Consider the following 25,399-nt stretch of genomic DNA (forward strand, 5'->3'; position numbering starts at 1 on the left):
CGGGCATGGATGTGTGTGATGTCCTTAGGTTAGTTAGGTTTAAGTAGTTCTAAGTTCTAGGGGACTGATGACCACAGATGTTAAGTCCCATAGTGCTCAGAGCCATTTGAACCATTTTTGATTGATGACTTCAGCTGTTAAGTCCCATAGTGCTCAGAGCCAAATGAACCATTTGACTATACCATGGCTTTCATCACCTCAGTGTGCAATTTAAAAAAAAAATCATGAAATCGCAAACAAATATACGTTCATAAACAGTACACTGGAGAGGCTACAAAAAAAAACGCCGATTGTCAATGTATGGTAACTCAATCTGGCAAACCAGTCAAACTCCACCACTGAAATACGTGGAAGATATTATCAAACTCTCAGATGTAAACCGCTCATCGGTGGTGCTGAACGTTTGCACAGCCAGTAGCACCACTGAAAACTTCGCAAGCTGTACAAGCAGGAAGTTTCAGATCACACAAGGCTGTAAAGTGAAAATTCGTTATGGAATTGCATTCGTTGCGGAGAACCTCTAAGTGACAGCGACGTCTCGTTTCTCCTTAAATTGACGACGAGGAACCAAGCGCTGCAGCTCGCACGGTGGCGCGAGGCCGGCTGTGGAAGCGAAAGCCTCGGCGGCAGGCGAGACGATCTCCGGGCGGACTTCGAAGCCCGGCCGCGGTGAGAGGGGCCACGCCCAGCTGCACGGCAGAGCACAGCAGAGGAGAGTAGACGGCGTCCAAGGACAGCACTTGCTCCCGCTGCTGCTGGCGGCGCCGACATCCGCCTGCTGCGCCCTGGCTGGCCGCCACGCACACACACACACACACACACACACACACACACACACACACACACAACAGTCCATTCTGGAAATACCGAGTGACAAATGCGCCCGAAACTATACAGGGTGGTCCATTGATCGTGACCGGGTGAAATATCTCGCGAAATAAGCGTCAAACGAAAAAAACTAAACAGAACGAAACTTGTCTAGCTTGAAGGGGGAAACCAGATGGCGCTATGGTTGACCCGCTAGATGGCGCTACCATAGCTCAAACGGATATCAACTGCATTTTTTTAAAAATAGGAACCCCCATTTTATTACATTTTCGTGTAGTACGTAAACAAATATGAATGTTTTAGTTGGACCACTTTTTTCGCTTTGTGGTAGATGGCACTGTAATAGTCACAAACATATGGCTCACAATTTTACACGGACAGTTGGTAACAGGTAGGTTCTTTAAATTAAAATACAGAACGTAGGTACGTTTCAACATTTTATTTCAGTTGTTCCAGTGTGATACATGTACCTTTGCGAACTTATCATTTCTGAGAACGCATCCTCTTACAGCGTGATTACCTGTAAATACCACATTATTGCAATAAATGCTCAAAATGATGTCCGTTAACCTCAATGCATTCGGCAATACGTGTAACGACATTCCTCTCAACAGCGAGTGGTTCGCCTACCGTAATGTTCGCATATGCACTGACAATGCGCTGACGCATGTTGTCAGGCGTTGTCGGTGGATCACGATAGCAAATATCCTTCAACTTTCCCCACAGAAAGAAATCCGGGGACGTCACATCCGGTGAACGTGCGGGCCATGGTACGGTGCTTCGACGACCAATCCACCTGGCATGAAATATGCTATTCAATACCGGGACAGCAGCTAAAACACCTACTTGGGCACCATCATTTGTTACAGGTCGTGGTTGACGTTTCACATGTGGCTGAACACTTCCTGTTTCCTTAAATAACGTAACTATCCGGCGTACGGTCCGGACACTTGGATGATGTCGTGCAGGATACCGAGCAGCATACATAGCACACGCCCCTCGGGCATTTTGATCACAATAGCCATACATGACCACGATATCGACCTTTTCCGCAATTGGTAAACGGTCCATTTTAACACCGGTAATGTATGACGAAGCAAATACCGTCCGCACTGGCGGAATGTTACGTGATACCATGTAATTATACGTTTGTGACTATTACAGCGCCATCTGTCACAAAGCGAAAAAACTGGTCCAACTAAAACATTCATATTTCCTTACGTACTACAGGAATATGTAAAAAAATGGGGGTTCCTATTTAAAAAAAAAAAAAAAAACGCAGTTGATATCCGTTTGACCTATGGCAGCGCCATCTAGCGGGCCAACCACAGCGCCATCTGGTTTCCCCCTTCAAGTTAGAAGAGTTTCGTTCTTTGCAGTTTTTTTCGTTTGATGCTTATTTCTTGAGATATTTGGCCCGGTCACTATCAATGCACTACCCTGTATAGCGTTGGGATAGGTCTCGCACAATCAACTTAACAGCTCATGTTCAAAATGTTCAAATGTGTGTGAAATCTTATGGGACTTAACTGCTGAGGTCATCAGTCCCTAAGCTTACACACTACTTAATCTAAATTATCCTAAGGACAAACACACACACCCATGCCCGAGGGAGGACTCGAACCTCCGCCGGGACCAGCCGCACAGTCCATGACTGCAGCGGCTAATCCCGCGCGGCCTAACAGCTCATACATCCAAGTTGCGGTCATGAATAATATACAAATGAAGGGAAAAACACTGAGCCACTGTTACTTGACGAACACTTTGGCTTTAGGCGCCAGAGAGGCAGCTCTGATGTTGCAGTTGATAATGGCTGCGTGACTGAAGAAAAATCGAGACTCGTTCATAGAACGTGAGCTGAAAAAGTTAGAAAATTTAAATTGTTGCAAGATGTTCGAAATTCTCAGGAAAACAGGGGTAAGCTATAGGGAAAGACGGGTGTACAAGAACCAAGAGGGAGCAATAAGCCTGGAAAACCAAGAACGAAGCACTCGAATTAAAAAGGGTGTAAGACACGGATGTAGTGTTTCACCCTTACTGCTCAGTCTACACATCGAAGAAGCAATGAGTGAAATAAAAGAAGGGCTCAAGAATGGAATTAAATTTAAGGTGAAAGGATATCAATGGTGAGATTCGCTGAAGAAGTTGCTATCCTCAGTGAAAGTTCTGCTGTGACAGTGTAATGAGCACAGAAACGGACTGAGAGTAAATCAAAGAAAGACGAAAGCACTGAGAAGCAACACAAATGAGAAACTTAACATTAGACTTGGGGTTCACGAAGTAGAAGAAGTTAAGGCATTCTGCTACCTAGGCAGCAAAATAAAACGTGACGGACGAGGCAAGGAGGACATAAAAAGCAGACTAGCACAGGCTGAGAGGGCATTCCTAGCCAAGAGAAGTCTGCTATTATCAAACATCGGCCTTTATCTGAGGAAGAAATTTCAGAGAACGTACCTTTTGAGCAAATTTTGTATGGTAGTGAGTCATGGGTTGTGGGAAAACCGGAGCAGAAAGGAATCAAAGCCTTTGACATGTGGTGCTGCAGAAGAATTTTGATAATCAGGTGGACTGATAAGAAATGAGATTCTCCGCAGAATCAACGGGGAAAGGAACATAATGAAAACACAGACAAGAAGAAGGGGCAGGATAATAAGACATCAAGGAATAACTTCCATGGAACGAGAGGGAGCAGTAGAGGGTAAAAACTGTAGACGGAGACAAATATTGGAATACATCCAGCAACTAACTGAGGACATATGTTGCAACTGCTACTCTGAGATGAAGATGTTGGCACCGGAGAGGAATTAGTGGCAGGCCGCGTGTAAACAGTCACAAGACTCAAAAAAAAAAGTCTGAAACAAAACTGCTTTAGGAGATTCCGAACTGCGCCTTTAATACACTGCCGGAAAAAAATGCAACACCCCCAAGAAAAGTTACATTTTATAAGAACGTAGGCTTCCGCGGCCGGTGTCATAGTAATTAAAAATCTTCTGGGTACTATGCCGCGTCATTGCTAAAAACTAATAACAATAATAAACTAAAACCGACGTTTCGGCCGAATTGCAACGGCCTTCCTCAGGGCACGACTGGTTTTGCATGGCGATAGGTGCTACTATTTATTACAGACTATCGATGTCTGACCTCACTGTTGTAAACTTTTAATTGGCCCTCTAATATGATTGGCTGGTCATGACGTAAGGGAAGATGGAAAGAAAGAGGCTATTCGTGGATGTCCATGTCGTCAAAGATTGGTAGCTGTCCGCCAGTCAGCGTTCGGCTTCTGGTCGGCAAGTTTTCCTCCTGGTGTGCGCGGAAGTGGACTGACGGTTGCTCTACAGCTAGGCAACGTCCTCCGACGACGAGGTTTCAAACCGATTTTTCGAAGCAGTCACAGGATCCACGAAATGATAGGTTCCACCAAGGAAGTAGTCAACAATCTTAACACTGCAGGTGTTTACGAACTACAGTGTGAGTGCGGAGCTGCCTACATAGGAGAAACAGGGAGACCTGTCAACTTACGAGTAGCAGAACATGAACACTATGTACGGTTACAACAACCTAATAAATCGGCGATAGCGGAACACCACAGTGACTGTGGACAACCTATCATGTTGCAGGAAGCCCGATACTGGCGAAAGAGTCGTGGATGCGAGAACGCAAAATACGGGAGGCGATCGAAATTATCAAGCAGCCTGACAACATCAACAGAGAAGATGGCTACAAACTCCCTGCGTCCTGGCTGTCGGCCATCCCAGTCCAACGGGCCGCGAGCGGTCGCGGGGCAGAAGCTACACAGAACACGTACGTATCTGCACAAACAGCTGTAGAGCATCTGTCAGTCTACTTCCGCGCACACCAGGAGGAAAAATTGCCGACCAGAAGCCGAACGCTGATTGGCGGACAGATACCAATCGTTGACGACATGGACATCCACGAATAGCCTCTTTCTTTCCATCTTCCCTTACGTCACGACTAGCCAATTATGTTAGAGAGCCAATTAAAAGTTCTACAACAGTGACGTCAGACATCGATAGTCTGTAATAAATAGAAGCACCTATCGCCATGCAAAACTAGTCGTGCTCTGAGGAAGGCCGCTGCAATTCGGCCGAAACGTCGGTTTTAGTTTATTATTGTTGTTAGTTTTTAGCAATGATGCGGCATAATACCCAGAAGATTTTTAATCACTAAGTTACATTTTACTGACAACTGACGTGACAGGTGGTTCATCATTATAGGAGTGTATGATACGAAATTCAGACCAAATGAAACACGCAAGTCACGGTAATGCATGCCCATACAATCGAATCATTACGCTCTGTGCCACCCCCTAGCGGAAGCGCAGGCGTGTGTTCCCGCATGCAAACGACCGTATAGGTGCAGAATGGTGTCGTGCGATAGATTGTCCCAAACCTATTGCGCTTTTTGTTGCATTTCGGCACTGGTTCTTGCAGGCCGTGGAGAAAGAGTAAGCACCCGCCTCATCGTGTCCCGTACGTGTTCAACTGGCGAGAGATGTAGAGTTCTTGCTAGCCAGGGAATTTGTTGTACACCACGAAGAGCACTTTGCGCTGCAGCAGCCTTATGCGGACGTGCAATGCCCTGCTGAAAAATCATATCACCTTCCTGTGGAAATAATGACTAGCACGGGAATTACAACTGGTGCAACACAGGGGACACAGGTTACTTTAGTCTGCAGAAACAACAAATATGACCGCGAGTTTTGCTGATGACTCCCCCCTCCCTCCCACGACACGAATCCTGGGGTGAGACCGACGTGTCGTGGACGAACGCATTCTGGAATAGGCAGCTCATCTGGTCTATGCCACACACACGTGTACGACCGTCACTGGCACAGAGACAGAAAATTTTTGGTAAAATTTTTGGGAAAACAGCGATCTTGTAATTTACATAAAATCAGTGACAAAACAGTCGTGATCACGATGGTTATTTTATTAAAATAATCGGTTTCGGCCTAGGCTCAGGCCGTTGTCAGCTGACGGTGCTGTCTGAAGACCTAAGCCAAGACAGAAACTGGTCATTTTAATAAAATAACCATCGCGATCAAGACTGTTTTTTCACTGATTTTATACATACAGAAGGCGCTCTCATCACAGAAAACAATAGAGCGCCATTCCTCTCGCCAGTCAACTCTTTCACGAAACCGGAGGAGGCGTGCTTGGCTGTGCCGTGGCCGCAGTGGTAGCCTGCCCAGAGGCACACGCGATCGTAACCCCGCTGCAAGTAACCTGATGACACAGCAGGGGCATCACGTGCCGAGATATCGTCCTTGGATGATGTTCGGTCAACCGCCGCTGCTCGCACAATGCGTCGTCCTTGCCCTGCGTCGGTTCTACGCTAACGTCCAGAGTTTGGTCTGAAGTTGTGGAAATGTTCCGCAGACCGCTGCTCTAAGCACCAACACATCACCAACACGTTGTGCCCAACAAGTTCAGCAAACCGCCAATACGTCTAACCAGCTTCCCGCAGGCCCACAATGGGACCCCGTTCAAATCGTCGAAGCTATTCGGTAGGAGTGCTTACTCGTCGGTGGGTCATGGTTGTACCCTAGAATGAAAGTTGCAAACACTGTTCACCTCTAAACTCAGCACAGTTACTGCCTGCGGAGTCAAAACACTGGGTGCATGGACAGGGCTCCCGTGCGCTCTCTGATCGCCGACGATCGAGGCAAATCAGTATTAACACTACTACCCTGAGTATGCACATACGAGGGTACGTCAATTATTATCCGCAATTTAGTTATATTTTTGTTTATTTTGGTAGTACTGTCGTTTTACGTTGATGAGGCACGCTTTGTTTATTTGTTATATCTTAGCAATTTTCAAGCTGCCAGGTTAGTTTCGTTATCGCTGCCGTGCTGTTAATCATGGCTGCTCCGCTGTCTATTTGCACCAAAGAAGAGCAACGTTCAGTGATCCGTTTTTTGTGGTCGGAAGCCGTATCAGGGGCCTAAATTCAAAAATGGCTCTGAGCACTATGGGATTTAACATCTGTGGTCATCAGTCCCCTAGAACTTAGACCTACTTAAACCTAACTAACCTAAGGACATCACACACATCCATGCCCGAGGCAGGATTCGAACCTGCGACCGTAGCAGCCGCGCGGTTCCGGACTGCGCGCCTAGACCGCTAGACCACCGCGGCCGGCGCCTAAATTCAACGAAGACTTTCTGTATAGTACGGGAGCAGTGTTTTGCCACAACGGAGTGTCTACGAATGGATTGAAAAATTCCGAAATGGTCGCACAAGTGTGAAGCACGATGAAGGAGCCGTACGAACGTTTACCGCCACAAATGAAGTAAACATTGAGCGTTCACGTGAAATGAGTCTCTTAGACAGACAATTAACTATTGACGAAGTGGTACATCTCTGCAAATTAATCACGATGCTGCCTACGAAATCATCCTCAACAGACTTGGATTTCATAAAGTTTATGCAAGATTCATCCCAAAACAACTCACACAGTTGCATAAGCAAACGCGCTTAGACATCGGCAAAAAACATTTGGATCGCTATGGTAACGAAGGGGACAACTTCTTAGACAGGATCATTACTGGTGACGAAACATGGATCCATCATTACGAGTCGGAGAGTAAATGGCAGAGTGCGGAATGGAAACATCTAAATTCGTGCAAGAAAACTGATGCTTACGGTTTTTTGGGACTCACAAGGTCCAGTACTGGAACATTATGGAGAAAGGGGCACAACATTAAACAGTGTACGTTACAGTGAGATGCTTACTGCCAGGCTGAAGCATGCAATTCGAAGCAAACGCCGAGGATTGCGGTCAAAAGGTGTTGTGTTGTTGTACGACAATGCCCGTCCGCATACTGATGCCCACACTGCTGAAACGCTCCAGAAACTCAAATCTGAAGTACTGGATCATCCTCCACATAGTCCCGATCTTGCCCCTTCTGACTATCACTTGTTTGGTCAACCCAAACAGGCATTAAGGGGCCGTAGATTTGCCTCGGACGAAGCAGTGAAAGAAGCGGTGCATTCCTGGCTCGCAGCTCAACCCAGACCTTTCTTTTATGAGGACATCAGGAAGCTTATACAACGATGGACCAAGTGCGTTTCCTATTTGATTACAATAAATTTTTATAACTACTTTGCGGATAATAATTGACTTATCCTCGTATTACACCATGCTTACACGGAAAATAGACCTTTACATTTTTCTGTTTTAGGCTGTGTAGTTTCCGCAACGAAACTGTCTCTGTAAATTTATCAGAAAATCAACAGAGATTCTGGTCGTGTGTACACTATACCAGTAGCAAGACGAAATCAATACCTTCACTGTGTCATAGCACATATTGTAGTGTTACCGACTACAGCTCCACTAAAATGGGGTTAGGGCCGATTCACAATGGACATCAGCAGAACGGAACGGAACAGAAGACGACGTAACCGACAAACGTCTGTGTGTTCACGCTTAACGGAACGTCAACTAAACGTCACTTCGTTCAGACCAGTACGAAACGGTGAAAGCGAGATTTTAGAAATATAGTCGGAATATAATATCAGAACCAACGAACGAGCACAGTTAAATTATATTAATGGGAAAGCAAACTTCGTAGTGGATGTTCTTGTTTGTATGGTAAGATGCTGAAACGTAAAACAATTTGAAAGCGTCGTCCAAACACATTTCAAAATATTTTCATTCATTTGCTAGAGAAAAAATATACATTATGTGATCAAAAGTATTCGGACACCGCTATGTAATGCGGAATTGGCCACCAGATGTCATGAGAGGCGGACACTTCAGTATAAGAGGAGGAGGGGAGAACTGTGTTGTCTGTAGAGAAGCAGTGACAGCAGAGTGGGCATGTGGAATATACACAGGATGGGCAAAATAATGTGGACACCTGTAGTTGCTTGGAAATGGTTTATTAATAAGGGCGTTGGACCCATTTGCCCCTAATACAGCAGCGATTCTTCTTGGAATACTGGGATATAACGATTGTATAGTTTCCAGAGGAATGTTATGCCTCTTCTAACTCCTGTAGTGACGAGGGAGGTGGAAATCTGCTCCTGAGTCTGCGCATCAATACCACCCGAAAACCGAGCTAGGTGGCGCAGTGATTAGCACACTGGACTCGCATTCAGGAGGACGACGGTTCAATCCCGCGTCAGGCCAACCTGAGTTAGGTTTTCCTTCACTTCACTAAATCACTCCAGGCAAATGCCCGGATGGTTCCTTTGAAAGGGAACAGCCGACTTCCTTCCCAGTCCTTCCCTAATCCCATGAGACCGATGACTTCGCTGCCTGGTCTCTTCCCGCCCCCCCCCCTCTCAACCGCCCACAAGGTTTCGGTAATGTTCAAGTCCGAAGACTGTGCTGGCCTGGGAAGACGCTGCAGTTCAGTTGCATGTTCCTCATACCACGATTTTACTCTCCTGGCTGTGTGAATGGGTGCGTTATCGTCCTGAAATATGGCATAATTGTTGGGGAACAACATTTAAATCACGGGGTGCACCTGATCATTTAAAATGTTCGCAAAATAGGTGGCTGTAGCACAGCCTTTGAAAGTAATGGTAGGACCAGCAGAATACCATGATATGGCTGCCCACACCCCCACATCCATGCTTAACCGTTGGAATCGAGCAATCAGGATTGTAGGCTTCTTTTGGCGTTCTCCAGACGTAAACCCGGCCCGATGTTGGAAATAACGAAAACGTTGACTCGCCGGACCATACGACGCATTTGCACTGATCAGCCGTCCAGGATTTATGCTTCCTGACACTATGTTTTACGCTTATTTTCGTTGGTTGTCGTCACTAATGGTTTCGGTATAGCAGCTCGTCCATGAATATTCGCTTTATGGAGTTGTCGGCGGACAGTGTCGATAGATACGGGTCTCGAGCCACTGTAGTTTTGTGTTGTTTTGATACAGTTCGTGTTAGCGTACAACTATCTCTGTAACTTCATGGCAGATTAAAACTGTGTGCCGGACCGAGACTCGAACTCGGGACCTTTGCCTTTCGCGGGCAAGAGCTCTTGCCTGCGAAAGGCAAAGGTCCCGAGTTCGAGTTGCGGTCCAGCACACAGTTTTAATCTGCCAGGAAGTTTCATATCAGCGCACACTCCGCTGCAGAGTGAAAATCTCATTCTGGAAACATCCCCTAGGCTGTGGCTAAGCCATGTCCCCGCAATATCCTTTCTTTCAGAAGTGCTAGTTCTGCAAGGTTCGCTGGAGAGCTTCTGTAAAGTTTGGAAGGTAGGAGGCGAGGTACTGGCGGAAGTAAAGCTGTGAGGACGGGGCGGGAGTCGTGCTTGGGTAGCTCAGTTGGTAGCCGGCACGGTAACTCAGCGCGTTCGGTCAGAGGGTTAGCTGCCCTCTGTCATAAAAAACTGAGTTAATCGATCAACGACGAACTGAAATGGGCGTCTTGCGACGTCCGCCCCGAGCAGATACAACGAACGAAAACGAACAAAATGAGATAAAAAAAAAAAAAGTTGGTAGAGCTCTTGCCCGCGAAAGGCAAAGCTCCCGAGTTCGAGTCTCGGTCCGGCACACAGTTTTAATCTTCCAGGAAGTTTCATATCAGCGCACATTCCGCTGCAGAGTGAAAATCTCAATCTGGGAACTATCTCTGTAATTTAGCTTTGATTTGCGCCCACCATTACGTTCACACGATGACGCCTTTCTGCGTTTTTGTGTAGGCTGTCGTGATCGTTGAAACAGTTGCTTTTGAAACATTCAATAAGTTGGCTGTCTTGGTTACTGATGCTCCAGCTAATCGGGCCCCTACAATTTGCCTTCTTTGGAACTCTGTTAGGTCTTTGATTGCACGTCGACCTCGGCCTCTGAATGCAAAAACGAAGTGTGCACTACTCGTAAACAACCTACACTGATGCCTAGTCCGTACTGAACACGCACAGTCCAGCGCGACACGTGCCTTACCTGCGTTGTTGACCTTCAAACACAACCATCCCATTACTACCACTGTGCACATTATTTTGCCTATCCTCTGTAGGTGTAGGCGTAGACACTCGAAGAAAATATCACTGTTTATACTCGCTATTAAAATTCACTTTATGCCTCAAAGCACTGAGCAATATTACTGTCAACATCGTTGATATAAAATGGCTGTTGCTGCGCAGCTAAATTTTAAATGTTGAAGAAAATATAATCTGAGGAATTCCATTTCGGGTATAAAAGAACTTGTGTTTAGAATCTCGTAACTTACGTAGTTTAGAAACTATTTAGTTATTGACATTTATCAACCAAATATTTTTGCTGTCCATTGAAGCCATCTGTAAATCACCTACACATAAAAGCACTCCGTCTTCAGGCGACAAGTGGCCCATCGGGACCATCCGACCGCCGTGTCATCCTCAGTTGAGGATGCTGATAGGAGGGGCGTGGGGTCAGCACACCGCTCTCCCGGTGGTTTTCTTTGACGGAGCCGCTACTATTCGGTCGAGTAGCTCCTCAATTGACATCACGAGGCTGAGTGCACCCCGGAAAATGGTAACAGCGGACGGCGGCGGGATGGTCACCCATCCAAGTGCCGGCCCCGTTCGACAGCGCTTAACTTCGTTGATGTCACGGGAACCGGTGTATCCGCTGCGGCAAGGCCGTTGCACCTACACATAGCTGTATTTAAATTCGATTTATCTTAAGTATCTACTACGCACACTAGTTCCATCTTATGTTGTACGTATGACCCACAGGACTCCTGAGACTCTACAAGGCTTCTTCCTTGCACCCAACAGTCTCTTCACCTTTCGAGACACGAGCCCGTCGCTTTCGCCGTCAGTCCAATGGTTAAGCGTTACGGCAGTCTGGCCAGTAGTACGACATCTGTACTGGCATGGGGAGACCTCTCCCAAACGTCGCTTACTCAGAAAACACAGCAGAATCAGCACACTCTGCTTACATTCTTCAAAGTGTGAAGTACTCGATTTACCCGAATACTTCACCAAACTTCATACTTCTCATGTCTCTGGCAAGACTCACATAGACTTCCACGAAAAGCCAAAGTAGTCCCTTAAGTCCACAAAGTGGAACCTTTGGCAATACCATATGCCTTTCTCGTTGTTATATTTACATCTCCCCCAACTGAGACAAAAAAATCATGTGTTCAGTTTCGTAGTTTACAGTAGCGTTTATATTTTTTGTCTTGACATATTTTTTTAGCGATTTGGAGCTCGCTTCAGCATTTATATCTCTGGTGCCGCCTCGGTTTCAATTGTCATCAAAAGACGAAGAAGAATAAGAAGATACACTCCTGGAAATTGAAATAAGAACACCGTGAATTCATTGTCCCAGGAAGGGGAAACTTTATTGACACATTCCTGGGGTCAGATACATCACATGATCACACTGACAGAACCACAGGCACATAGACACAGGCAACAGAGCATGCACAATGTCGACACTAGTACAGTGTATATCCACCTTTCGCAGCAATGCAGGCTGCTATTCTCCCATGGAGACGATCGTAGAGATGCTGGATGTAGTCCTGTGGAACGGCTTGCCATGCCATTTCCACCTGGCGCCTCAGTTGGACCAGCGTTCGTGCAGGACGTGCAGACCGCGTGAGACGACGCTTCATCCAGTCCCAAACATGCTCAATGGCGGACAGATCCGGAGATCTTGCTGGCCAGGGTAGTTGACTTACACCTTCTAGAGCACGTTGGGTGGCACGGGATACATGCGGACGTGCATTGTCCTGTTGGAACAGCAAGTTCCCTTGCCGGTCTAGGAATGGTAGAACGATGGGTCCGATGACGGTTTGGATGTACCGTGCACTATTCAGTGTCCCCTCGACGATCACCAGTGGTGTACGGCCAGTGTAGGAGATCGCTCCCCACACCATGATGCCGGGTGTTGGCCCTGTGTGCCTCGGTCGTATGCAGTCCTGATTGTGGCGCTCACCTGCACGGCGCCAAACACGCATACGACCATCATTGGCACCAAGGCAGAAGCGACTCTCATCGCTGAAGACGACACGTCTCCATTCGTCCCTCCATTCACGCCTGTCGCGACACCACTGGAGGCGGGCTGCACGATGTTGGGGCGTGAGCGGAAGACGGCCTAACGGTGTGCGAGACCGTAGCCCAGCTTCATGGAGACGGTTGCGAATGGTCCTCGCCGATACCCCAGGAGCAACAGTGTCCCTAATTTGCTGGGAAGTGGCGGTGCGGTCCCCTACGGCACTGCGTAGGATCCTACGGTCTTGGCGTGCATCCGTGCGTCGCTGCGGTCCGGTCCCAGGTCGACGGGCACGTGCACCTTCCGCCGACCACTGGCGACAACATCGATGTACTGTGGAGACCTCACGCCCCACGTGTTGAGCAATTCGGCGGTACGTCCACACGGCCTCCCGCATGCCCACTATACGCCCTCGCTCAAAGTCCGTCAACTGCACATACGGTTCACGTCCACGCTGTTGCGGCATGCTACCAGTGTTAAAGACTGCGATGGAGCTCCGTATGCCACGGCAAACTGGCTGACACTGACGCCGGCGGTGCACAAATGCTGCGCAGCTAGCGCCATTCGACGGCCAACACCGCGGTTCCTGGTGTGTCCGCTGTGCCGTGCGTGTGATCATTGCTTGTACAGCCCTCTCGCAGTGTCCGGAGCAAGTATGGTGGGTCTGACACACCGGTGTCAATGTGTTCTTTTTTCCATTTCCAGGAGTGTATATGAAGGCGTTATAAAAAAAAAAGTGTCCCCTCTGGCTAGACGTCGAACTGGCAGTGAATCCGACGGCTTTGTAAGAATTTGTGTACTGAAACTTCCTGGAAGAATAAAACTGTGTACCGGACCGAGACTCGAACTTGGAACCTTTGCTTCTCGCGGGCAAATGCTATACCAACCGAGATACCCAAGTACGACGCACGATCCGTCCTCACAGCTTCACAGTTTAATCTGCCAGGAAGTTTTATATCAGCGCACACTCCGCTGCAGAGTGAAAATTTCATTCTGAAAACATCCCCCAGGCTGTGGCTGGCCATGTATCCGCAATATTCTTTCTTGGAGGAGTGCTAGTTCTGCAAGTTTCGCAGAAGAGGTTCTCTGAAGTTTGGAAGGTAGGAGACGAGGTACTGGCGGAAGTGAAGCTGTGAGGACCGGTCGTGAATCGTGCTTGGGTAGCTCAGTTGGTAGAGCACTTGCCCGCGGAAGGAAAAGGTCCTGAGTACGAGTATCGCTCCCGCACACAGTTTTAATCTGCCAGGAAGTTTTCTATCAGAGCACACTCCGCTACAGGGTGAAAATTCCATTCTGTAATTTGTGTATTGCTAACGAGACAACTGCGAATAAGCAAGAAAATAGTGTGCCACTAATACACCTCCAGTGTTTCACGGCAATTGGTGTGTCCACCAGAAGAGACGGAACACAGCCACACAGCGAGAGGGCTCCCCACGGCAGATTCGGCCTCGAGTGTGGAGCAACACAGCTGCGTCAGGCGCCGTAGAAGGCGCTCTATTATGCATCCACCATAGTCATTCTAATAATCCTACTCATCCACCGTAGTTATGGTCCGACGCCGTAGAGTGCGCACGAAACAAGGAAAAAATGATGTTTCCAGTTGACTTCTGACGCCGGCCGGGGTGGCCGAGCGGTTCTAGGCGCTACAGCCCAGACCCGCGCGACGCTATGGTCGCAGGTTCAAATCCTGCCTCGGGCATGTATGTGTGTAATGTCCTTAGGTTAGTTAGGTTTAAGTAGTTCTAAGTTCTAGGGGACTGATGACCACAGCAGAGCCATTTGAACCATTTGACTTCTCGCACACAGTCCCCATGTGAACTTTCATCCGCCAATCGCACGTACAAGCGGACATACGGCTCCACTCTGCCAATGTCTCCGTGTCGCACAATACCTGCCGAGTGTCGTAGTGTAGGTGCATCATCAGCGGCGGCTCAGGACAGCACAGGGACTTGCCAGTGTCACCGCCAGCACAGCCCCATTGGACAATCTGCGAGTTAATTTAGTCACCGCTCACTGGATTCACAACTGCACCAGCATTCATTGTCAGAAGAGCACGTCAGCTTTTAACAATGGCGCCACGCCTCACCTTCCACCCTGATGTTCTTAATTTGCGTGTTGCCTGCCCGAACTTAGTGGCCCTGTGACGAAGCTGTTCAGTTCTACATCTGCATCTACATGGCTACTCTGCAAATCACATTTAAGAGCCTGGCAAGGGTTCATCGAACCACCTTCACAATTCTCTATTATTCCAATCTCGTATAGCGCGCGGAAAGCATGAATACCTATATCTTTCCGTACGAGCTCTGATTTCCCTTATTTTATCGTGGAGATCGTCCCTCTCTATGTAGGTCGGTGTCAACAAAATATTTTCGCATTCGGAGGAGAAAGTTGGTGATTGTAATTTCCTGAGAAGATTCCGTAGCAACGAAAAACGCCTTTCTTTTAATGAATTCCAGCCTAAATCCTGTACCATTTCTGTGACACTCTCTCCCATATTTCGCGATGATACAAAACGTGCTGCCCTTCTTTGAACTTTTTCGATGTACGCCGTCAGTCCTATCTGGCAAGGATCCCACACCGCGCAGCAGTATCCTAAAAGAGGACGGACAAGTTTAGCGTAGGCAGCCTCCTTAGTAGGTCTGTTACATTTTCTAAGTGTCCTGCCAATAAAACGCAGTCTTTGGTTAGCATTCCCCACAACATTTTTTATGTGTTCCTTCCAATTTAAGTTGTTCGTAAATGTAATACCTAGGTATTTAGTTGAATTTACGGCTTTTAGATTAGACTGAATTATCGTGTAACCGAAGTTTAACGAGTTCCCTTTAGCACTCATGTGGATGACCTCACACTTTTCGTTATTTAGGGTCAACTGCCACTTTTCGCACCATACAGATATCTTTTCTAAATCGTTTTGCAGTTTGTTTTGGTCTTCTGATGACTTTATTTGTCGATAAAAGATAGCGTCGTCTGCAAACAACCGAAGACGGATGTTCAGATTGTCTCCCAAATCTTTTATATAAATAAGGAACGCCAGAAATCACTTCTGTTTTACACGATGATTTTCCGTCAGTTACTACGAACTGTGACCTCTCTGACAGGAAATCACAGATCCAGTCACATAATTGAGACGATATTCCATAACCATGAAATTTCACTACGAGCCGCTTGTGTGGTACAGTGTCAAAAGCCTTCCGGAAATCCAGAAATACAGAAGCGATCTGAAATCCCTTGTCAATAGCACTCAACACTTCATGTGAATAAAGAGCTTGTTGTGTTTCAAGGGACCGATGTTTTCTAAACCCATGTTGACTGTGTGTCAATAGACCGTTTTCTTCGAGGTAATTCATAATGTTCTAACACAATATAAGTTCTAAAATCCTGCTGCATATCTACGTTAACGACATGGGCCTGTAATTTAGTGCATTACTCCTACTTCCTTCCAGTCTTTGGGTACGGATCTTTCGTCGAGCGAACGGTTGTATATGATTGTTAAGTATGTAGCTAATGCATCAGCATACTCCGAAAGGAACCTAATTGGTATACAGTCTGGTCCAGAAGACTTGCTCTAATTAAGTGATTTAAGTTGCTTCACTACTCCAAGGACATTTACTTCTACGTTACTCATGTTGGCAGCTGTTCTCGATTCGAATTCCCGAATATTTACTTTGTCTTCTTTTGTGAAGGCATTTCGGAAGGCTGTGTTTAGTAACTCTGCTTTGGCAGCACTTTCTATTGTATCTCCATTGCTATCGCGCAGAGAAGGTATTGATTGTTTCTTGCCGCTAACATACTTCACATACGACCAGAATCTCTTTGGGCTTTCTGCCAGGTTTCGAGACAAAGTTTCGTTGTGGAAACTGCTGTAGGCATCTCACATTGAAGTCCACTCTAAATTTCGAGCTTCTGTAAAAGATCGCCAATCTTGGGGATTTTCCTTCTGTTTTTTTTTTTTTTTTTTTTTTGGCATGTTTGTTTCTTTGTTCCTGCAACAGTGTTCTAACCCGTTTTGTGTACGAAGTGGAATCAGCTCCGTCGTTTGTTAATTTATTTGGTATAAATCCCTCAATTGCTGCCGATACTATTTCTTTGAATTTAAGCCACATCGCCGGGCGAAGTGGCCGTGCGGTTCTAAGAACTGCAATCTGGAACCGCGAGACCGCTACGGTCGCAGGTTCGAATCCTGCCTCGGGCATGGATGTGTGTGATGTCCTTAGGTTAGTTAGGTTTAACTAGTTCTAAGTTCTAGGGGACTAATGACCTCAGAAGTTGAGTCCCATAGTGCTCAGAACCATTTGAACCATTTAAGCCACATCTGGTCTACACTTATATTATTAATTTGGAATGAGTGGAGATTGTCTCTCAGGAAGGCGTCAAGTGAATTTTTATCTGCTTTTTCGAATAGGTATATTTTTCGCTTATTTTTAGAGGATTTGGGGATTACAATATTAAATCTCACTCGACAACCCTGTGTTCACTAATCCCTGAATCGGTTTTGATGCTCGTTATTAACTCAAGATTATTTGTTGCTAAGAGGTCAAGTGTGTTTTCACAACCATTTACTATTCACGTGTTCTCATGAACTAAGTGCTCCAAATAATTTTCAGAGAATGCGTTTAGCACAATTTCGGATGATGTTTTATGCGTACCTCCGGAACTGAACATGTATTTTCGAGGTAAATTTAAGTCACCACCAACTATTATCGTATGAGTCGGGTACGTGTTTGAAATCAAACTCAAGTTTCCTTTGAACCTTTCAGCAACTGTATCATCTGAATTGGGAGGTCGATAAAATGATCCAATTATTATTTTATTCCTGTTGCCAACAACGACATCTGCCCATACTAACTCACAGGAAGTATCTACTTCAATTTCGTGCCAAGTTATACTACTTCTGACAGCAAAAAACACGCCACCGCCAACCGTGTGTAGCCTATCCTTTCGGAACGCCGTTAGGTTCTTCGCAAAAATTTCGGCTGAGCTTATATCCAGCTTTGGCCAGCTTTCAGTGCCTATAACGATTTGAGCATCAGTACTTTCTATTAGCACTTGGAGCTCTGGTACTTCCCCAACACAGCTACGACAATTTACAACTGTTATATCAATGGTTCCTGTATTTACGTTCTTCCTGTGTTGAGCCTGCACCCTTTGTGACTGAAGCCCTTCTTGAGTTTTCCCAAGACCCTCTAACCTAAAAAACCGCCCAGCCCACGCCACACAGCCCCTGCTACCCGTGTAGCCGCCTCCTGCGTATAGTGGACATCTGACCAGTGGAACCCGAATCCCAACCACCCTTGGCGCAAGTCGAGGAATCTGCAGCCTACACGGTCGCAGAACCGTCTGAGCCTCTGATTCAGACCCTCCACTCGGCTCTGTACCAGAGGCCCGCAATCGGCCTTGTCGACAATGCTGCAAATGGTCAGCTCTGCTTTCATCTTGTAAGCAAGACTGGCAGCCTTTACCACTTCTGTTAGCCGCTCGAAACCAGAGAGAATCTCTTCTGATCGAAAGTGACACATGACTGGTACCAACGTGAGCAACCACCTACAGCTGGCTGCACCCTGTGCTCTTCATGGCATCCGGGAAGACCCTTTCCACATCTGGAATGATTCCACCCGGTGTGCACACGGAGTGCACTTTGGTTTTCTTACCCTTCTTGTCAGCCAAGTCCCTAAGGGGCCCCATAACCCGCCTAACGTTGGAGTTCCCTACTACCAATAATTCCACCCTCTGTGATTGCCCGGATCTTGCAGGCTGAGTGGTTTCCTTAGGAACAGGACAGGAGACAGCATCTGGCTCAGCGACAATCTCAGCCACAGACAGCACCTGGAACCTGTTTGTCAGAGAAACCGGGGAGGTCTTATGTGTGGCCACCTGGAAAGTCTTTCGCCGCCTGGTTTGCCCTGGGGCGACCTCCCACTCGACCACAGGTGAGAGGTCAGCCTCAGAGCGAGCAGTAACTGGGTTGGCCACCGGTGAGGACCGGCCGGAGGAATCTGGCGTGCTGGACGCCCTTTGGATACCCACGGCCGGCCCACAACAGTGGTGCCCATCCACTGCAGCCTCAAGCTGTGTAACCGAAGCCATCACAGCCTGAAGCTGAGAGCGAAGTGTCACCAACTCAGCTCGCATCCGCACACAACAATCGCAGTCCCTGTCCATACTAAAGACTGTGGGAAAATAAACTATGCAGATAAACGGACTGTCGGCACATGCTGCGCAACTCTACTGTCGACCCAGGCGAAAACGCACGAACTGTGTTTAGTAATACGCAGATATTCAAAAACCTAACTACAGAAGCACTCAGGTGAAACTAAATTATTTTCCCCTGATTAGGAACTTGTAATATGTCACAAAATCGGTTTACATTCCGGCGCAAACGGAAACGCAACAACTGTGGCTAGTAGGTATTAAATTTACATGGAGAAACTCGAGAAACTAAACTATTAAAGCACACAGATGATATAATAAAATTCGCTCCTGGTTAGGAGCTCGTAAATGTCACAAAAGCGGTTACTTCCCTGTTGCTGCGTCTGTCTCGGTCGGCTACTGCTGCGTGCTAGCAAACCACCGAAATAAAAGCAACTGCCTTCGGTAGTGGGCCGTTTCTTTCAATTATATTTATGTTGAAGGCGAAGTATTTGACGAATACAACATCAACATTAAATAACTCAGTCTAATTTCAGTATATCTAGAGCCACTATGCAGCAACATGGGTTTATTAAGTCTGTACTAACGAAAGTGAGAAAACCACAATGAAAGGTAATCGTCATTTACGCTTATAAGTGCCACAGTCACCAAGGGGAAGAAAGAGTGTGGACTGTCACTCCAAATTTACATTTTACAATGTACCCACGACGCACTTTACTCACACTGTGTAATACGCCGGACTAGAGCTTGAATACAGGTTAAACTTAATACCTTCGTCTACCCAGCGGAAACCTCAGAAATAATTAATCGTATGAAAGATATTTCACTATTCCAGCCACGCACTAACACAGTGTCTGGTCCCTTTAATCCCACAAACCAACCAACCACTAACACAGTCACACTATTGTAACTTATACTAATGAATTAGAATTTAAATTTCAAATTTGCTGCCAGGCATTGCGAATGATATCTTAAACCTAAGGAGGGCTCTCTTCCGGAGAATTTCTGAATGTTCTTTTATTTTTTTATTTTTTTTTAACGAAGCTGCAGTTTGTTGTGACTCTTTAAATATCGCTTCGTTCGATTAATATAGATTCTGATGAAAGCTTAGGGAATGAAAATAACTGCAATCGCCTTCAGAGAATCAGCAACTGTTTAGATAATTAAGATAATTCGCATTTATTGTTCCGCCTCAGTTGCACATTTTTAAATGGTTAACATGTTTCGATCACTCTAGATCATCTTCATCTCTAAGAAGTTCCATCAGCAAGCCGTCTTGCCTACTCAGAAGCATATGAGTACTCTGCAAATACTTAGATCTGAAGCTGATCCAGAGTGATCGAAAGAAGTTATCTAATTAATAGGCCTAATGTACAACTGAGAAGGAACAACAAATGCGAATTATCTTACTTCAATGAAAATAACATTATGCGACTCATTTTTGCTAGATTCACAAGCTGCCTTGAGAAAATATTAGTCACCTGCCTTAAAGAGCACCGTGGTCACCTTGGAGCGCTATATACACGGTAGAACCGGTCACATACGGTCACGTGAACATCCTTGACGTAAGTCATGGCAGAGGTGGTACGCATGTCCCAATTGGCTGTAAGGAATCAGCACAGTAAGACGGATCAACGTCAAGACGTGACAGAATGGCAGGAGTTAGCTTTCGTGTCTGAACGTGCCCAAGACCGCACCGTTGGTGAAGCTTTCAACTTGCTGGTCTGTCACATCCCACTGTCCGGCGAATCTACAGGGAGTATTATATCAGCCGCAGCCATGTAACACGAGGTAAGGGCAGCGGTCGGAAAAAAGATGCAAATCGACAGGAACCGGTGACGGATGTATGACCTTGTCAATGACAGTCGGTTTCGAACCCGACAGGAATTGTTGCCATCAGTAAATGCAGCTTCACCTCAATCGGTTTGTCAGATGGACGCTGCGATGGGATCTGCATGCAGTTTCGAATCAGGTACCTCGCATAAGGCCAATACTGAAAAGCGGTACATCAAGCTGAGCGCATTCAGCACTCAAGCTGGAAACTGGGACTAGCTGCAGGCGTGTAGTGGCCTTGTATGAGCCACTATGCGGCCCCTTTCCAAATGGTGCAGCGCGTGCACCAACAGCCCGGTAAGACGTTTAACAAGCAGCGTGTGGATGGTGCAGTTGAGACCGGAGCTGCTTCTGCGATGTTTTTGGCGTGTTTCACGTAACATGACTCCTACCCATTCATTAAGGTTACTGTCAACGAGGACCAGGATGATTATTTCAACATTTCGGTGACCCAGCGTTGCTCGTTTTTTTACGTCTTCATGATGAGTATGGTGTGGAAACTCCCATCTTCCAAGATGACAACAGCCGTGGACACAGGCACCTCGTCGCACTTCGACTGATCCCCTAAATCACCCGACCTTGATCCCATAGAAAATGTTTCTCACTATTTGAAAGACCGGATGTGACTTAACAATCTACACTCATGCTCATAATTTAAGGATAATTGCAGAATGTGGTGCCACATAACGTGGCACTACACAGAACTGGCGCTAATAGCATAGGCAGAAAGGGAACACACACGACACAGATCTGTAAGTCCACGGTATTGGTGATAAGTTGAGAAAACCGTCCCGAAGCACATGTGCTACAAAACGCCACTGTTTCCTGCGCATGTACCCCGACATCGATATGGGATATGATCACCATGCACACATAAACAGGCCGCACAACAGGTTGGCATACTCTGGATCAGGTGGTCGAGCAGCTGCCTCCCATTCTCGCACAGTGCCTGTCGGAGCTCTTGAAGTGTCCTAGGGGTTTGAAGACGTGCAGCGATACGTCGACCGAGAGCATCGCAGACGTGCTCGATGGAGTTTGCGTCTGGAGAACAGGCAGGCCACTCCATTCGCCTGATATCTTCTATTTCAAGGTACTCCTCCACGATGGCAGCTCGGTGGGACCCACTGCACCCCTGAAAGGGCAGACATACTGGTGAAAAATGACGTCCCGATGCATCTGATCTGTTACAGTTCCTCTGTCAAAGACACGCAGGGGTGTACATGCACCGGTCATAATCCCACCTCACACCATCAAACCACGACCTCCATACAGGTCCCTTTCAAGGACATTTAGGGGGTGGTATCTGGTTTCTGGTTCACGCCAGATGAAAACCTGGCGAGAATCACTGTTCAGACTATAGCTGGATACGTTCGTGAACATAACCTGGGACCACTGTTCCAACGACCATTACTGTGTTCTTGACACCAGGCTTTACAGGCTCTCCTGTGACCAGGGGTCAGTGGAATGTACCTTGCAGGTCTCTGGGCGAATAAACGATGTCTGTTCAGTCGTCTGTAGACTGTGTGTCTGGAGACAACTGATCCAGTGGTTGCGGTGAGGTCCCGGGCAAGGCTATCTGCAGTACTCCGAGGCTGTCTGAGGCACTGATGGTAAGATATCGGTCTTCTTGTGGTGTTGGACGTCCCGTACTTTAGCGCCTCGACACGTTTCCTGTCTGCTGGAATCGTTGCCATAATGTTGAGATCACACTTTGTGGCACGCGGAGGGCCCGTGATACGACCTGCTGTGTTTGACCAGCCTCCAGTCGCCCTAGTATTCTACCCCTCATAACGTCACCAATATGTGTTCTTTGAGCCATTTTCAACATACAGTCACCATTAGCACATCTGAAAACGTCTGCACACTTACTCGCTGCACCGTACTCCGACATGTACCAACACACCTCTGCGTATGTGGACTGCTGCCAGCGCCACCGTGCGACGACCGAAGGTCAAATGCACCGCATGGTCATAGCCCGAGGTGTTTTAAACCCGCAAAGGTGTTTTAAACCCGCAAACCGCTCACCAAAGCGTTGTTTCAACATGTTTTATGAGCATGATTGTACATCTCTGCAATCAGAGAGTTCTACGGAATCTAATAGCCAGTGAATGGCTTCAGCTGAAACGGCATACCTGAAAAATGACGTAGACTCTCTTAGTCGATGAAACTGGGCCATCATCGATCTTGTGCGGTTTTAGCGTGATATCTCCTGGGAATAACTAAGTTTCTCTCCGGCTTGCTTATTTTTGTTTGTTACGCATCTTTAACTTTCTAATAATGTCCACCTTAAGGACCGGAAGTAGCCGTTGTGTAGACAATCGCTGTAAGCACTTTAGAATATAACCACTAATTTTAGGAACATAATCCTCAAAAAATGGTTCAAATGGCTCTGAGCACTATGGGACTTAACTACTGAGGTCATCAGTCCCCTAGAACTTAGAACTATTTAAACCTAACTAACCTAAGGACATCACACACATCCATGCCCAAGGCAGGATTCGAACCTGCGACCGTAGCGGTCGTGCGGTTACAGACTGTAGCGCCTAGAACCGCTCGGCCATCTCGGCCGGCGTAATCCTCAGCAACGCGTTTATGGAGTCTCATTCACAGAGGCAGGAAGAAACTGTTAGGGGAAATAGCTAGGAATAAAAATATCGTTACTGTGCCGTATTTTGGAAAAATTTCACAGAAATTGGCGAACATGTTTTAGGCCGTACAGTGTTCTATTGATCTTCAGATAAAGTTTATAGCATGAAGTTAGGAAAAGGATAAACAAATCTGAACTGGTAGGTGTTATAAAATACAGAGTGCATCGTCTCACGCGAAATCTATAGGACAGACGGGGAGGAAATTTTCGACGAGGTACAGGAAGCATGAAGTTACTTTATAATTGGACAGTTACGGTAGATCGGTGGTTCCCAAACATATACGAAACTGATCACTCCCTAAAAGGCATAGAGGGAGTATTTAGAGGTGATGCACGTAGAGAAGAAAAGAAGGACTCTTTACCTACTTGAAGATCTTGAAATAGCAATTAATCTATTTGGTTTGATAACGTATTTCATGTACAAACGGGTGAGAGTGGTAATGCTTTTTTCAAAGGTTTTCTGGGTCTTTTTTAAGGTTAATGTTGGTATGATAAATGTGAACCACTTTACGTTGATAACAATTGATATGTTGTCTCCTCATGTCGTTGTAGCTCTTCTGGACTGCTGTGGAGTGGCTGATGCCCCAGTGTAGACTGTTGGAGCCGTACGCACGCTTCCTAAACTTGCGTGTGCTCGGAGAGGCAGCTGATGGGCTTATACCTGACGAGACTGGTGTTTACCGCTATACGAAAGGAACGCTTGGTGGATGGGCGGTAACGTGGATAAGTGGAGCAGCTGTAATCCCTCCCTCCTTCCTAATCCCAGTTACTGTCCACAATAAGCAAAGTCTTTTATGAACAATTTGAGTCGAGCGAAGATTACAATAAACTTTCTGGTTAACTTAGGTTTTCGTGTAGAGTTGACACCAGTTCTTCTTGTCTAGGGGTCTGATTCCTGAAGCTGAAATTTTCACATTTTAGGTCCTCATGGTTGAATTGATCTAAATAAATTTGAAGATTGTTTTTGCAGAGCTTTTGTTGTTACGTTAATATAATTTCTCACATTTTAGTACATCATGTAGTCTTTTGCATTTTCATATTAAAAAGCCGAAATTACATTGTTCGCCCAAAATATAAAAATACGTCTGATCACATCAGAGGCATCCTTACTACTGCCTCAGCTGAAATAAAAATATTCCAAAGGGTTTACAAGTTTTCTTGACAAATGAATGTCTCCAGAATGAGATTTTCACTCTGCAGCGGAGTGTGGGCTGATATGAAACTTCCTGGCAGATTAAAACTGTGTGCCGGACCGAGACTCGAACTCGGCAAGTGTCCGCGAAAGGCAAAGGTCCTGAGTTCGATTCTTGATCCGGCACACAGTTTTAATCTGCCAGGAAGTTTCAAATGAATGTCTCTTAGTTTCGATTATTATTTCATAAAAGAATCCAGAAACAAATCATAATAAACAGTACCAGATTGTGTAATTGATAATAGAAATTTTAAGCGTGCCAAATAATTAGTAATTTCCAATGTTCCTAAAAAAAATTAAATGCTCATTCATAGCTAGTACTTATCGGTTGTAACATCGAAAATAAAGTAATTATTTTTCATAAATTTTAGCTTGAAATATAACATATTGTGTATAAAATAATATGAAAGTCTTCAGAAAAGCAGCTGAGATAACATTAAACTGTCCAAAATTAGAAAAATAATACTCGTATCGACAACTACTGTTGAGGAAAAGTAATGCTAGAGGAGGATGTCCCGTTACTCTGTTTTTAAAGTAAGTCGAGGATTTCATGCCCGAATAAATTTGTGTGTTTTTATTTCTCGATTTGGTAGCTGTGTAAGCGCGTGTTTTTGCAGGGTTAACACAGGCAGCCAGATGATGGGAGCTGGAGGATTGCGTTGCTAACATTACTGGTCGTATGCTAAAGTAGCTATAACGACATCTTTACTGCTTAAAATCTTAGTTACGGACGAAATCTTGTTAATTCCGAACGGCTGTAATCTTAGCGCTTGATGCTCGTGGGTTGCCC

Source organism: Schistocerca piceifrons, chromosome 5, assembly GCF_021461385.2.
Source record: "Schistocerca piceifrons isolate TAMUIC-IGC-003096 chromosome 5, iqSchPice1.1, whole genome shotgun sequence".
NCBI classification, from domain to species: Eukaryota; Metazoa; Arthropoda; class Insecta; order Orthoptera; family Acrididae; genus Schistocerca; species Schistocerca piceifrons.